Source organism: Coregonus clupeaformis, unplaced genomic scaffold (assembly GCF_020615455.1).
Source record: "Coregonus clupeaformis isolate EN_2021a unplaced genomic scaffold, ASM2061545v1 scaf0037, whole genome shotgun sequence".
NCBI lineage: Eukaryota > Metazoa > Chordata > Actinopteri > Salmoniformes > Salmonidae > Coregonus > Coregonus clupeaformis.
In genome coordinates this window covers 755,974-770,732 of record NW_025533492.1, presented here as the reverse complement: position 1 = coordinate 770,732, position 14,759 = coordinate 755,974, and positions in this window count along the sequence as shown.

Below are 14,759 nucleotides of genomic sequence, written 5' to 3'. Positions count from 1 at the left end.
TATTTGTGTTGAGAGACTGGGTGAAACTGTATCCTGACTGTTTATTTGTGTTGAGAGACTGGGTGAAACTGTATCCTGACTGTTTATTTGTGTTGAGAGACTGGGTGAAACTGTGTCCTGACTGTTTATCTGTGTTGAGAGACTGGGTGAAACTGTGTCCTGACTGTTTATTTGTGTTGAGAGACTGGGTGAAACTGTATCCTGACTGTTTATTTGTGTTGAGAGACTGGGTGAAACTGTATCCTGACTGTTTATTTGTGTTGAGAGACTGGGTGAAACTGTATCCTGACTGTTTATTTGTGTTGAGAGACTGGGTGAAACTGTATCCTGACTGTGTATCTGTGTTGAGAGACTGGGTGAAACTGTATCCTGACTGTTTATTTGTGTTGAGAGACTGGGTGAAAATGTATTCTGACTGTGTATCTGTGTTGAGAGACTGGGTGAAACTGTATCCTGACTGTTTATTTGTGTTGAGAGACTGGGTGAAACTGTATCCTGACTGTTTATTTGTGTTGAGAGACTTGGTGAAACTGTGTCCTGACTGTTTATCTGTGTTGAGAGACTGGGTGAAACTGTGTCCTGACTGTTTATCTGTGTTGAGAGACTGGGTGAAACTGTGTCCTGACTGTTTATCTGTGTTGAGAGACTGGGTGAAACTGTGTCCTGACTGTTTATCTGTGTTGAGAGACTGGGTGAAACTGTATCCTGACTGTTTATCTGTGTTGAGAGACTGGGTGAAACTGTATCCTGACTGTTTATTTGTGTTGAGAGACTGGGTGAAACTGTATCCTGACTGTTTATTTGTGTTGAGAGACTGGGTGAAACTGTGTCCTGACTGTTCATCTGTGTTGAGAGACTGGGTGAAACTGTATCCTGACTGTTTATTTGTGTTGAGAGACTGGGTGAAACTGTGTCCTGACTGTTTATCTGTGTTGAGAGACTGGGTGAAACTGTATCCTGACTGTTTATCTGTGTTGAGAGACTGGGTGAAACTGTGTCCTGACTGTTTATCTGTGTTGAGAGACTGGGTGAAACTGTATCCTGACTGTTTATTTGTGTTGAGAGACTGGGTGAAACTGTGTCCTGACTGTTTATCTGTGTTGAGAGACTGGGTGAAACTGTATCCTGACTGTTTATTTGTGTTGAGAGACTGGGTGAAACTGTATCCTGACTGTTTATTTGTGTTGAGAGACTGGGTGAAACTGTATCCTGACTGTTTATTTGTGTTGAGAGACTGGGTGAAACTGTATCCTGACTGTTTATTTGTGTTGAGAGACTGGGTGAAACTGTGTCCTGACTGTTTATTTGTGTTGAGAGACTGGGTGAAACTGTATCCTTACTGTTTATCTGTGTTGAGAGACTGGGTGAAACTGTATCCTGACTGTTTATTTGTGTTGAGAGACTGGGTGAAACTGTATCCTGACTGTTTATTTGTGTTGAGAGACTGGGTGAAACTGTGTCCTGACTGTTTATCTGTGTTGAGAGACTGGGTGAAACTGTATCCTGACTGTTTATCTGTGTTGAGAGACTGGGTGAAACTGTGTCCTGACTGTTTATCTGTGTTGAGAGACTGGGTGAAACTGTATCCTGACTGTTTATTTGTGTTGAGAGACTGGGTGAAACTGTATCCTGACTGTTTATCTGTGTTGAGAGACTGGGTGAAACTGTATCCTGACTGTTTATTTGTGTTGAGAGACTGGGTGAAACTGTGTCCTGACTGTTTATTTGTGTTGAGAGACTGGGTGAAACTGTGTCCTGACTGTTTATTTGTGTTGAGAGACTGGGTGAAACTGTATCCTGACTGTTTATCTGTGTTGAGAGACTGGGTGAAACTGTATCCTGACTGTTTATTTGTGTTGAGAGACTGGGTGAAACTGTATCCTGACTGTTTATCTGTGTTGGGAGACTGGGTGAAACTGTGTCCTGACTGTTTATCTGTGTTGAGAGACTGGGTGAAACTGTATCCTGACTGTTTATCTGTGTTGAGAGACTGGGTGAAACTGTGTCCTGACTGTTTATCTGTGTTGAGAGACTGGGTGAAACTGTATCCTGACTGTTTATTTGTGTTGAGAGACTGGGTGAAACTGTGTCCTGACTGTTTATCTGTGTTGAGAGACTGGGTGAAACTGTATCCTGACTGTTTATCTGTGTTGAGAGACTGGGTGAAACTGTGTCCTGACTGTTTATCTGTGTTGAGAGACTGGGTGAAACTGTATCCTAACTGTTTATTTGTGTTGAGAGACTGGGTGAAACTGTGTCCTGACTGTTTATCTGTGTTGAGAGACTGGGTGAAACTGTATCCTGACTGTTTATTTGTGTTGAGAGACTGGGTGAAACTGTATCCTGACTGTTTATTTGTGTTGAGAGACTGGGTGAAACTGTATCCTGACTGTTTATTTGTGTTGAGAGACTGGGTGAAACTGTATCCTGACTGTTTATTTGTGTTGAGAGACTGGGTGAAACTGTATCCTGACTGTTTATTTGTGTTGAGAGACTGGGTGAAACTGTATCCTGACTGTTTATTTGTGTTGAGAGACTGGGTGAAACTGTGTCCTGACTGTTTATCTGTGTTGAGAGACTGGGTGAAACTGTATCCTGACTGTTTATCTGTGTTGAGAGACTGGGTGAAACTGTGTCCTGACTGTTTATCTGTGTTGAGAGACTGGGTGAAACTGTATCCTGACTGTTTATTTGTGTTGAGAGACTGGGTGAAACTGTATCCTGACTGTTTATCTGTGTTGAGAGACTGGGTGAAACTGTATCCTGACTGTTTATTTGTGTTGAGAGACTGGGTGAAACTGTATCCTGACTGTTTATTTGTGTTGAGAGACTGGGTGAAACTGTGTCCTGACTGTTTATTTGTGTTGAGAGACTGGGTGAAACTGTATCCTGACTGTTTATCTGTGTTGAGAGACTGGGTGAAACTGTATCCTGACTGTTTATTTGTGTTGGGAGACTGGGTGAAACTGTGTCCTGACTGTTTATCTGTGTTGAGAGACTGGGTGAAACTGTATCCTGACTGTTTATCTGTGTTGAGAGACTGGGTGAAACTGTGTCCTGACTGTTTATCTGTGTTGAGAGACTGGGTGAAACTGTATCCTGACTGTTTATTTGTGTTGAGAGACTGGATCAAACTGTGTCCTGACTGTTTATCTGTGTTGAGAGACTGGGTGAAACTGTATCCTGACTGTTTATCTGTGATGAGAGACTGGGTGAAACTGTGTCCTGACTGTTTATCTGTGTTGAGAGACTGGGTGAAACTGTATCCTGACTGTTTATTTGTGTTGAGAGACTGGGTGAAACTGTGTCCTGACTGTTTATCTGTGTTGAGAGACTGGGTGAAACTGTATCCTGACTGTTTATTTGTGTTGAGAGACTGGGTGAAACTGTATCCTGACTGTTTATTTGTGTTGAGAGACTGGGTGAAACTGTATCCTGACTGTTTATTTGTGTTGAGAGACTGGGTGAAACTGTATCCTGACTGTTTATTTGTGTTGAGAGACTGGGTGAAACTGTGTCCTGACTGTTTATCTGTGTTGAGAGACTGGGTGAAACTGTGTCCTGACTGTTTATCTGTGTTGAGAGACTGGGTGAAACTGTATCCTGACTGTTTATCTGTGTTGAGAGACTGGGTGAAACTGTGTCCTGACTGTTTATCTGTGTTGAGAGACTGGGTGAAACTGTATCCTGACTGTTTATTTGTGTTGAGAGACTGGGTGAAACTGTGTCCTGACTGTTTATCTGTGTTGAGAGACTGGGTGAAACTGTATCCTGACTGTTTATCTGTGTTGAGAGACTGGGTGAAACTGTGTCCTGACTGTTTATCTGTGTTGAGAGACTGGGTGAAACTGTATCCTGACTGTTTATTTGTGTTGAGAGACTGGGTGAAACTGTGTCCTGACTGTTTATCTGTGTTGAGAGACTGGGTGAAACTGTATCCTGACTGTTTATTTGTGTTGAGAGACTGGGTGAAACTGTATCCTGACTGTTTATTTGTGTTGAGAGACTGGGTGAAACTGTATCCTGACTGTTTATTTGTGTTGAGAGACTGGGTGAAACTGTATCCTGACTGTTTATCTGTGTTGAGAGACTGGGTGAAACTGTATCCTGACTGTTTATTTGTGTTGAGAGACTGGGTGAAACTGTATCCTGACTGTTTATTTGTGTTGAGAGACTGGGTGAAACTGTGTCCTGACTGTTTATCTGTGTTGAGAGACTGGGTGAAACTGTATCCTGACTGTTTATCTGTGTTGAGAGACTGGGTGAAACTGTGTCCTGACTGTTTATCTGTGTTGAGAGACTGGGTGAAACTGTATCCTGACTGTTTATTTGTGTTGAGAGACTGGGTGAAACTGTATCCTGACTGTTTATCTGTGTTGAGAGACTGGGTGAAACTGTGTCCTGACTGTTTATCTGTGTTGAGAGACTGGGTGAAACTGTATCCTGACTGTTTATTTGTGTTGAGAGACTGGGTCAAACTGTGTCCTGACTGTTTATCTGTGTTGAGAGACTGGGTGAAACTGTATCCTGACTGTTTATCTGTGATGAGAGACTGGGTGAAACTGTGTCCTGACTGTTTATCTGTGTTGAGAGACTGGGTGAAACTGTATCCTGACTGTTTATTTGTGTTGAGAGACTGGGTGAAACTGTGTCCTGACTGTTTATCTGTGTTGAGAGACTGGGTGAAACTGTATCCTGACTGTTTATTTGTGTTGAGAGACTGGGTGAAACTGTATCCTGACTGTTTATTTGTGTTGAGAGACTGGGTGAAACTGTATCCTGACTGTTTATTTGTGTTGAGAGACTGGGTGAAACTGTATCCTGACTGTTTATTTGTGTTGAGAGACTGGGTGAAACTGTGTCCTGACTGTTTATTTGTGTTGAGAGACTGGGTGAAACTGTATCCTGACTGTTTATTTGTGTTGAGAGACTGGGTGAAACTGTATCCTGACTGTTTATTTGTGTTGAGAGACTGGGTGAAACTGTGTCCTGACTGTTTATTTGTGTTGAGAGACTGGGTGAAACTGTGTCCTGACTGTTTATCTGTGTTGAGAGACTGGGTGAAACTGTATCCTGACTGTTTATCTGTGTTGAGAGACTGGGTGAAACTGTGTCCTGACTGTTTATCTGTGTTGAGAGACTGGGTGAAACTGTATCCTGACTGTTTATTTGTGTTGAGAGACTGGATCAAACTGTGTCCTAACTGTTTATCTGTGTTGAGAGACTGGGTGAAACTGTATCCTGACTGTTTATCTGTGATGAGAGACTGGGTGAAACTGTGTCCTGACTGTTTATCTGTGTTGAGAGACTGGGTGAAACTGTATCCTGACTGTTTATTTGTGTTGAGAGACTGGGTGAAACTGTGTCCTGACTGTTTATCTGTGTTGAGAGACTGGGTGAAACTGTATCCTGACTGTTTATTTGTGTTGAGAGACTGGGTGAAACTGTATCCTGACTGTTTATTTGTGTTGAGAGACTGGGTGAAACTGTATCCTGACTGTTTATTTGTGTTGAGAGACTGGGTGAAACTGTATCCTGACTGTTTATTTGTGTTGAGAGACTGGGTGAAACTGTGTCCTGACTGTTTATCTGTGTTGGGAGACTGGGTGAAACTGTGTCCTGACTGTTTATCTGTGTTGAGAGACTGGGTGAAACTGTATCCTGACTGTTTATCTGTGTTGAGAGACTGGGTGAAACTGTGTCCTGACTGTTTATCTGTGTTGAGAGACTGGGTGAAACTGTATCCTGACTGTTTATTTGTGTTGAGAGACTGGGTGAAACTGTGTCCTGACTGTTTATCTGTGTTGAGAGACTGGGTGAAACTGTATCCTGACTGTTTATCTGTGTTGAGAGACTGGGTGAAACTGTGTCCTGACTGTTTATCTGTGTTGAGAGACTGGGTGAAACTGTATCCTAACTGTTTATTTGTGTTGAGAGACTGGGTGAAACTGTGTCCTGACTGTTTATCTGTGTTGAGAGACTGGGTGAAACTGTATCCTGACTGTTTATTTGTGTTGAGAGACTGGGTGAAACTGTATCCTGACTGTTTATTTGTGTTGAGAGACTGGGTGAAACTGTATCCTGACTGTTTATTTGTGTTGAGAGACTGGGTGAAACTGTATCCTGACTGTTTATTTGTGTTGAGAGACTGGGTGAAACTGTATCCTGACTGTTTATTTGTGTTGAGAGACTGGGTGAAACTGTATCCTGACTGTTTATTTGTGTTGAGAGACTGGGTGAAACTGTGTCCTGACTGTTTATCTGTGTTGAGAGACTGGGTGAAACTGTATCCTGACTGTTTATCTGTGTTGAGAGACTGGGTGAAACTGTGTCCTGACTGTTTATCTGTGTTGAGAGACTGGGTGAAACTGTATCCTGACTGTTTATTTGTGTTGAGAGACTGGGTGAAACTGTATCCTGACTGTTTATCTGTGTTGAGAGACTGGGTGAAACTGTATCCTGACTGTTTATTTGTGTTGAGAGACTGGGTGAAACTGTATCCTGACTGTTTATTTGTGTTGAGAGACTGGGTGAAACTGTGTCCTGACTGTTTATTTGTGTTGAGAGACTGGGTGAAACTGTATCCTGACTGTTTATCTGTGTTGAGAGACTGGGTGAAACTGTATCCTGACTGTTTATTTGTGTTGAGAGACTGGGTGAAACTGTATCCTGACTGTTTATCTGTGTTGAGAGACTGGGTGAAACTGTGTCCTGACTGTTTATCTTTGTTGAGAGACTGGGTGAAACTGTATCCTGACTGTTTATCTGTGTTGAGAGACTGGGTGAAACTGTGTCCTGACTGTTTATCTGTGTTGAGAGACTGGGTGAAACTGTATCCTGACTGTTTATTTGTGTTGAGAGACTGGATCAAACTGTGTCCTGACTGTTTATCTGTGTTGAGAGACTGGGTGAAACTGTATCCTGACTGTTTATCTGTGATGAGAGACTGGGTGAAACTGTGTCCTGACTGTTTATCTGTGTTGAGAGACTGGGTGAAACTGTATCCTGACTGTTTATTTGTGTTGAGAGACTGGGTGAAACTGTGTCCTGACTGTTTATCTGTGTTGAGAGACTGGGTGAAACTGTATCCTGACTGTTTATTTGTGTTGAGAGACTGGGTGAAACTGTATCCTGACTGTTTATTTGTGTTGAGAGACTGGGTGAAACTGTATCCTGACTGTTTATTTGTGTTGAGAGACTGGGTGAAACTGTATCCTGACTGTTTATTTGTGTTGAGAGACTGGGTGAAACTGTGTCCTGACTGTTTATTTGTGTTGAGAGACTGGGTGAAACTGTATCCTGACTGTTTATTTGTGTTGAGAGACTGGGTGAAACTGTATCCTGACTGTTTATCTGTGTTGAGAGACTGGGTGAAACTGTGTCCTGACTGTTTATTTGTGTTGAGAGACTGGGTGAAACTGTATCCTGACTGTTTATTTGTGTTGAGAGACTGGGTGAAACTGTATCCTGACTGTTTATCTGTGTTGAGAGACTGGGTGAAACTGTATCCTGACTGTTTATCTGTGTTGAGAGACTGGGTGAAACTGTATCCTGACTGTGTATCTGTGTTGAGAGACTGGGTGAAACTGTATCCTGATTGTTTATTTGTGTTGAGAGACTGGGTGAAACTGTATCCTGACTGTTTATTTGTGTTGAGAGACTGGGTGAAACTGTATCCTGACTGTTTATTTGTGTTGAGAGACTTGGTGAAACTGTGTCCTGACTGTTTATCTGTGTTGAGAGACTGGGTGAAACTGTGTCCTGACTGTTTATCTGTGTTGAGAGACTGGGTGAAACTGTGTCCTGACTGTTTATCTGTGTTGAGAGACTGGGTGAAACTGTGTCCTGACTGTTTATCTGTGTTGAGAGACTGGGTGAAACTGTATCCTGACTGTTTATCTGTGTTGAGAGACTGGGTGAAACTGTATCCTGACTGTTTATTTGTGTTGAGAGACTGGGTGAAACTGTATCCTGACTGTTTATTTGTGTTGAGAGACTGGGTGAAACTGTGTCCTGACTGTTCATCTGTGTTGAGAGACTGGGTGAAACTGTATCCTGACTGTTTATTTGTGTTGAGAGACTGGTGAAACTGTGTCCTGACTGTTTATCTGTGTTGAGAGACTGGGTGAAACTGTATCCTGACTGTTTATCTGTGTTGAGAGACTGGGTGAAACTGTGTCCTGACTGTTTATCTGTGTTGAGAGACTGGGTGAAACTGTATCCTGACTGTTTATTTGTGTTGAGAGACTGGGTGAAACTGTGTCCTGACTGTTTATCTGTGTTGAGAGACTGGGTGAAACTGTATCCTGACTGTTTATTTGTGTTGAGAGACTGGGTGAAACTGTATCCTGACTGTTTATTTGTGTTGAGAGACTGGGTGAAACTGTATCCTGACTGTTTATTTGTGTTGAGAGACTGGGTGAAACTGTATCCTGACTGTTTATTTGTGTTGAGAGACTGGGTGAAACTGTGTCCTGACTGTTTATTTGTGTTGAGAGACTGGGTGAAACTGTATCCTGACTGTTTATTTGTGTTGAGAGACTGGGTGAAACTGTATCCTGACTGTTTATTTGTGTTGAGAGACTGGGTGAAACTGTATCCTGACTGTTTATTTGTGTTGAGAGACTGGGTGAAACTGTATCCTGACTGTTTATTTGTGTTGAGAGACTGGGTGAAACTGTATCCTGACTGTTTATTTGTGTTGAGAGACTGGGTGAAACTGTATCCTGACTGTTTATTTGTGTTGAGAGACTGGGTGAAACTGTATCCTGACTGTTTATTTGTGTTGAGAGACTGGGTGAAACTGTATCCTGACTGTTTATTTGTGTTGAGAGACTGGGTGAAACTGTATCCTGACTGTTTATTTGTGTTGAGAGACTGGGTGAAACTGTATCCTGACTGTTTATTTGTGTTGAGAGACTGGGTGAAACTGTGTCCTGACTGTTTATCTGTGTTGAGAGACTGGGTGAAACTGTATCCTGACTGTTTATTTGTGTTGAGAGACTGGGTGAAACTGTGTCCTGACTGTTTATCTGTGTTGAGAGACTGGGTGAAACTGTATCCTGACTGTTTATTTGTGTTGAGAGACTGGGTGAAACTGTATCCTGACTGTTTATTTGTGTTGAGAGACTGGGTGAAACTGTATCCTGACTGTTTATCTGTGTTGAGAGACTGGGTGAAACTGTATCCTGACTGTTTATCTGTGTTGAGAGACTGGGTGAAACTGTGTCCTGACTGTTTATTTGTGTTGAGAGACTGGGTGAAACTGTATCCTGACTGTTTATTTGTGTTGAGAGACTGGGTGAAACTGTGTCCTGACTGTTTATCTGTGTTGAGAGACTGGGTGAAACTGTATCCTGACTGTTTATTTGTGTTGAGAGACTGGGTGAAACTGTGTCCTGACTGTTTATCTGTGTTGAGAGACTGGGTGAAACTGTATCCTGACTGTTTATCTGTGTTGAGAGACTGGGTGAAACTGTGTCCTGACTGTTTATCTGTGTTGAGAGACTGGGTGAAACTGTATCCTAACTGTTTATTTGTGTTGAGAGACTGGGTGAAACTGTGTCCTGACTGTTTATCTGTGTTGAGAGACTGGGTGAAACTGTATCCTGACTGTTTATTTGTGTTGAGAGACTGGGTGAAACTGTATCCTGACTGTTTATTTGTGTTGAGAGACTGGGTGAAACTGTATCCTGACTGTTTATTTGTGTTGAGAGACTGGGTGAAACTGTATCCTGACTGTTTATTTGTGTTGAGAGACTGGGTGAAACTGTATCCTGACTGTTTATTTGTGTTGAGAGACTGGGTGAAACTGTATCCTGACTGTTTATTTGTGTTGAGAGACTGGGTGAAACTGTGTCCTGACTGTTTATCTGTGTTGAGAGACTGGGTGAAACTGTATCCTGACTGTTTATCTGTGTTGAGAGACTGGGTGAAACTGTGTCCTGACTGTTTATCTGTGTTGAGAGACTGGGTGAAACTGTATCCTGACTGTTTATTTGTGTTGAGAGACTGGGTGAAACTGTATCCTGACTGTTTATCTGTGTTGAGAGACTGGGTGAAACTGTATCCTGACTGTTTATTTGTGTTGAGAGACTGGGTGAAACTGTATCCTGACTGTTTATTTGTGTTGAGAGACTGGGTGAAACTGTGTCCTGACTGTTTATTTGTGTTGAGAGACTGGGTGAAACTGTATCCTGACTGTTTATCTGTGTTGAGAGACTGGGTGAAACTGTATCCTGACTGTTTATTTGTGTTGAGAGACTGGGTGAAACTGTATCCTGACTGTTTATCTGTGTTGGGAGACTGGGTGAAACTGTGTCCTGACTGTTTATCTTTGTTGAGAGACTGGGTGAAACTGTATCCTGACTGTTTATCTGTGTTGAGAGACTGGGTGAAACTGTGTCCTGACTGTTTATCTGTGTTGAGAGACTGGGTGAAACTGTATCCTGACTGTTTATTTGTGTTGAGAGACTGGATCAAACTGTGTCCTGACTGTTTATCTGTGTTGAGAGACTGGGTGAAACTGTATCCTGACTGTTTATCTGTGATGAGAGACTGGGTGAAACTGTGTCCTGACTGTTTATCTGTGTTGAGAGACTGGGTGAAACTGTATCCTGACTGTTTATTTGTGTTGAGAGACTGGGTGAAACTGTGTCCTGACTGTTTATCTGTGTTGAGAGACTGGGTGAAACTGTATCCTGACTGTTTATTTGTGTTGAGAGACTGGGTGAAACTGTATCCTGACTGTTTATTTGTGTTGAGAGACTGGGTGAAACTGTATCCTGACTGTTTATTTGTGTTGAGAGACTGGGTGAAACTGTATCCTGACTGTTTATTTGTGTTGAGAGACTGGGTGAAACTGTGTCCTGACTGTTTATTTGTGTTGAGAGACTGGGTGAAACTGTATCCTGACTGTTTATTTGTGTTGAGAGACTGGGTGAAACTGTATCCTGACTGTTTATTTGTGTTGAGAGACTGGGTGAAACTGTGTCCTGACTGTTTATTTGTGTTGAGAGACTGGGTGAAACTGTATCCTGACTGTTTATTTGTGTTGAGAGACTGGGTGAAACTGTATCCTGACTGTTTATTTGTGTTGAGAGACTGGGTGAAACTGTATCCTGACTGTTTATTTGTGTTTGAGAGACTGGGTGAAACTGTATCCTGACTGTTTATTTGTGTTGAGAGACTGGGTGAAACTGTATCCTGACTGTGTATCTGTGTTGAGAGACTGGGTGAAACTGTATCCTGACTGTTTATTTGTGTTGAGAGACTGGGTGAAACTGTATCCTGACTGTTTATTTGTGTTGAGAGACTGGGTGAAACTGTATCCTGACTGTTTATTTGTGTTGAGAGACTTGGGTGAAACTGTGTCCTGACTGTTTATCTGTGTTGAGAGACTGGGTGAAACTGTGTCCTGACTGTTTATCTGTGTTGAGAGACTGGGTGAAACTGTGTCCTGACTGTTTATCTGTGTTGAGAGACTGGGTGAAACTGTGTCCTGACTGTTTATCTGTGTTGAGAGACTGGGTGAAACTGTATCCTGACTGTTTATCTGTGTTGAGAGACTGGGTGAAACTGTATCCTGACTGTTTATTTGTGTTGAGAGACTGGGTGAAACTGTATCCTGACTGTTTATTTGTGTTGAGAGACTGGGTGAAACTGTGTCCTGACTGTTCATCTGTGTTGAGAGACTGGGTGAAACTGTATCCTGACTGTTTATTTGTGTTGAGAGACTGGATGAAACTGTGTCCTGACTGTTTATCTGTGTTGAGAGACTGGGTGAAACTGTATCCTGACTGTTTATCTGTGTTGAGAGACTGGGTGAAACTGTGTCCTGACTGTTTATCTGTGTTGAGAGACTGGGTGAAACTGTATCCTGACTGTTTATTTGTGTTGAGAGACTGGGTGAAACTGTGTCCTGACTGTTTATCTGTGTTGAGAGACTGGGTGAAACTGTATCCTGACTGTTTATTTGTGTTGAGAGACTGGGTGAAACTGTATCCTGACTGTTTATTTGTGTTGAGAGACTGGGTGAAACTGTATCCTGACTGTTTATTTGTGTTGAGAGACTGGGTGAAACTGTATCCTGACTGTTTATTTGTGTTGAGAGACTGGGTGAAACTGTGTCCTGACTGTTTATTTGTGTTGAGAGACTGGGTGAAACTGTATCCTGACTGTTTATTTGTGTTGAGAGACTGGGTGAAACTGTATCCTGACTGTTTATTTGTGTTGAGAGACTGGGTGAAACTGTGTCCTGACTGTTTATTTGTGTTGAGAGACTGGGTGAAACTGTATCCTGACTGTTTATTTGTGTTGAGAGACTGGGTGAAACTGTATCCTGACTGTTTATTTGTGTTGAGAGACTGGGTGAAACTGTATCCTGACTGTTTATCTGTGTTGAGAGACTGGGTGAAACTGTATCCTGACTGTTTATTTGTGTTGAGAGACTGGGTGAAACTGTATTCTGACTGTTTATCTGTGTTGAGAGACTGGGTGAAACTGTATCCTGACTGTTTATCTGTGTTGAGAGACTGGGTGAAACTGTATCCTGACTGTTTATCTGTGTTGAGAGACTGGGTGAAACTGTGTCCTGACTGTTTATTTGTGTTGTGAGACTGGGTGAAACTGTGTCCTGACTGTTTATCTGTGTTGAGAGACTGGGTGAAACTGTATCCTGACTGTTTATTTGTGTTGAGATACTGGGTGAAACTGTATCCTGACTGTTTATTTGTGTTGAGAGACTGGGTGAAACTGTATCCTGACTGTTTATTTGTGTTGAGAGACTGGGTGAAACTGTATCCTGACTGTTTATTTGTGTTGAGAGACTGGGTGAAACTGTATCCTGACTGTTTATTTGTGTTGAGAGACTGGGTGAAACTGTATCCTGACTGTTTATTTGTGTTGAGAGACTGGGTGAAACTGTATCCTGACTGTTTATTTGTGTTGAGAGACTGGGTGAAACTGTATCCTGACTGTTTATTTGTGTTGAGAGACTGGGTGAAACTGTATCCTGACTGTTTATTTGTGTTGAGAGACTGGGTGAAACTGTATCCTGACTGTTTATTTGTGTTGAGAGACTGGGTGAAACTGTATCCTGACTGTTTATTTGTGTTGAGAGACTGGGTGAAACTGTGTCCTGACTGTTTATCTGTGTTGAGAGACTGGGTGAAACTGTATCCTGACTGTTTATTTGTGTTGAGAGACTGGGTGAAACTGTATCCTGACTGTTTATTTGTGTTGAGAGACTGGGTGAAACTGTATCCTGACTGTTTATTTGTGTTGAGAGACTGGGTGAAACTGTATCCTGACTGTTTATTTGTGTTGAGAGACTGGGTGAAACTGTATCCTGACTGTTTATTTGTGTTGAGAGACTGGGTGAAACTGTATCCTGACTGTTTATTTGTGTTGAGAGACTGGGTGAAACTGTGTCCTGACTGTTTATTTGTGTTGAGAGACTGGGTGAAACTGTATCCTGACTGTTTATTTGTGTTGAGAGACTGGGTGAAACTGTATCCTGACTGTTTATCTGTGTTGAGAGACTGGGTGAAACTGTGTCCTGACTGTTTATTTGTGTTGAGAGACTGGGTGAAACTGTATCCTGACTGTTTATTTGTGTTGAGAGACTGGGTGAAACTGTATCCTGACTGTTTATTTGTGTTGAGAGACTGGGTGAAACTGTATCCTGACTGTTTATTTGTGTTGAGAGACTGGGTGAAACTGTATCCTGACTGTTTATTTGTGTTGAGAGACTGGGTGAAACTGTATTCTGACTGTGTATCTGTGTTGAGAGACTGGGTGAAACTGTATCCTGACTGTTTATCTGTGTTGAGAGACTGGGTGAAACTGTATCCTGACTGTTTATTTGTGTTGAGAGACTGGGTGAAACTGTATCCTGACTGTTTATTTGTGTTGAGAGACTTGGTGAAACTGTGTCCTGACTGTTTATCTGTGTTGAGAGACTGGGTGAAACTGTGTCCTGACTGTTTATTTGTGTTGAGAGACTGGGTGAAACTGTATCCTGACTGTTTATTTGTGTTGAGAGACTGGGTGAAACTGTATCCTGACTGTTTATCTGTGTTGAGAGACTGGGTGAAACTGTGTCCTGACTGTTTATCTGTGTTGAGAGACTGGGTGAAACTGTATCCTGACTGTTTATTTGTGTTGAGAGACTGGGTGAAACTGTATCCTGACTGTTTATTTGTGTTGAGAGACTGGGTGAAACTGTATCCTGACTGTTTATTTGTGTTGAGAGACTGGGTGAAACTGTATCCTGACTGTTTATTTGTGTTGAGAGACTGGGTGAAACTGTATCCTGACTGTTTATCTGTGTTGAGAGACTGGGTGAAACTGTATCCTGACTGTTTATTTGTGTTGAGAGACTGGGTGAAACTGTATCCTGACTGTTTATTTGTGTTGAGAGACTGGGTGAAACTGTATCCTGACTGTTTATTTGTGTTGAGAGACTTGGTGAAACTGTGTCCTGACTGTTTATCTGTGTTGAGAGACTGGGTGAAACTGTGTCCTGACTGTTTATTTGTGTTGAGAGACTGGGTGAAACTGTGTCCTGACTGTTTATCTGTGTTGAGAGACTGGGTGAAACTGTGTCCTGACTGTTTATCTGTGTTGAGAGACTGGGTGAAACTGTATCCTGACTGTTTATCTGTGTTGAGAGACTGGGTGAAACTGTATCCTGACTGTTTATTTGTGTTGAGAGACTGGGTGAAACTGTATCCTGACTGTTTATTTGTGTTGAGAGA